The sequence below is a fragment of the Octopus bimaculoides genome, chromosome 18 (genome assembly GCF_001194135.2).
Source record: "Octopus bimaculoides isolate UCB-OBI-ISO-001 chromosome 18, ASM119413v2, whole genome shotgun sequence".
Classification (NCBI taxonomy): domain Eukaryota; kingdom Metazoa; phylum Mollusca; class Cephalopoda; order Octopoda; family Octopodidae; genus Octopus; species Octopus bimaculoides.
The window spans coordinates 24,150,174-24,152,140 of NC_068998.1; positions in this window are offsets into that span (position 1 = coordinate 24,150,174).

The following is a 1,967-nucleotide window of genomic DNA, read 5'->3' on the forward strand; positions in this document are numbered from 1 at the left end:
TATATATATATATACACATATACACACACACACACACACACACACACATAGATATGCAGGGCAGGGAATCGTCAATTAGTAATAAAATTAATAAACAATTTTGCCGGGTAGCTCAGTATGTTGGAGAAGCAGGTTACTGTCAATCCCTATATATTTATGATTATATATATATATATATATATATTGATGAGGATATAAGACTTCATAAGCTTTCAAGACAAGGTGAAATAATTCATTTTTGGAATTGGTTTTTAAAGCACATAAATGCTATAAATAATACCATGTAAATATCGGGGTGAAGAACACTTTGGAAAGAAACAGTCAAAAGTTGTTTTTGTCTTTTTCTATCCAAAAGGGGTTTCCAAACCAATATTTTCTTCCTGTTATTTAGAGCAATTATGGGCTTTGAGAAATAATTCTAAAAAGAAATATGATCATCATCATCATCAATTAACATCTGTTTTCTTATTTCTTTATTGTCCACAAGGGGCTAAACATATAGGGTACAAACAAGGACAGACAAAGGGATTAAGTCGATTACATCGATCCCAGTGCATAACTGGTACTTAATTTATCGACCCCAAAAGGATGAAAAGCAAAGTTGACCTCGGCGGATTTTGAACTCAGAACATAACGACAGACGTAATACCGCTAAGCATTTCGCCTGGCATGCAAACGTTTCTGCCAGCTCGCCACCTTTAACATCTGTTGACATCTCTATTAACATATGTTTTCTATGCTGGCATGAGTAGGGCAGTTTGACCAGAGCTGGCAAGCAGGTTTGCTGCACCAGGTTCATTTGATTTGGCTTGGTTTCTATGGATGGATGCCCTTCTTAATGCCAGCCACTTTACAAAGTGTGTTGGATGCTTTTTATGTGGTATAAGCACAGGTGTTTTTACATGGCACCAACATAGGCCAATCCTCTTCAGCAGGAGGAACAGCATAACAATTCTGTTGTGGAGGACGGGTCTTCGTGAGAACAGCAAGGCACCATATATCTCATTCTCAATCATATAAATAGACCATCATCATCATCATTTAACATTTTCCTTCCATGCTGGTATAGGTTGAACAGTTTGACAGGGGCTAGCCAGGCAGAAGACTGCACTAAACTTCTGTGTCTGCTTTGGCATGGTTTTTATGACTGGATGCCCTTCCTAACACCAACCATCCTGCAGAATGGACTGAATGCTTTTTAAGTGGCAGGACCACAAGCAAGGTCCGTTTTGGCATGGTTCTTTCAGTTGGGTGCCCTTCCAAACACCAATCACTTTACAGTGTGGACTCGACGCACCTTACGTGGCACCAGCACTGGCGGGGTTAACCAAGCACTTGCAAGACAAAGAACCTTTGAGAGGGGAGGGTCATTGAGGGAGATGGCCTTGTGCCAGACGATGAAAAGATAGGGCATGACAGAGGCTGAAACAGGATTGTCGCTGTAGAGGAGGTACATGGCTACCTGGCCAGGTGTAAAAAAACGCACGCACGCACGCTATTTTGCTTAAAAGAGTTCCAACACTGTCTGTTTTTTATGTTTTATTTATATTCCTACAGCACTAATGTGGGGTATAGAATATGGAATATATGATATAAAATAAAATAAAAATGGATGGCACCATGAAAGAAAGTATTGAGTGTAGATGAAATATTGAGTGTTCAATATAAAGTATCAAATATATAAATATATATATATATATAAAGGCGACTCGAGTTTCAGGGCTATTTCCCTTCGTCATGGCCGGTATGACAGACTGTAATAAGTTGGCTGGTTTTCTGTCTTTTATACCAATTCCTTTGGACGGCAGCAGTAGGTGTTTGGCTATTTTTAGAATTGATGTTAAATTTATTTTTAGAAATGATATTTTAATTTCTTGTTTTGTGTGGGTTGTTGGGATAAGATTTTTAAACCCCAGTAGGTGTTTGTCGATTGCTTCATAAGAACAGCCAGTCTTATTGAAGAAGAA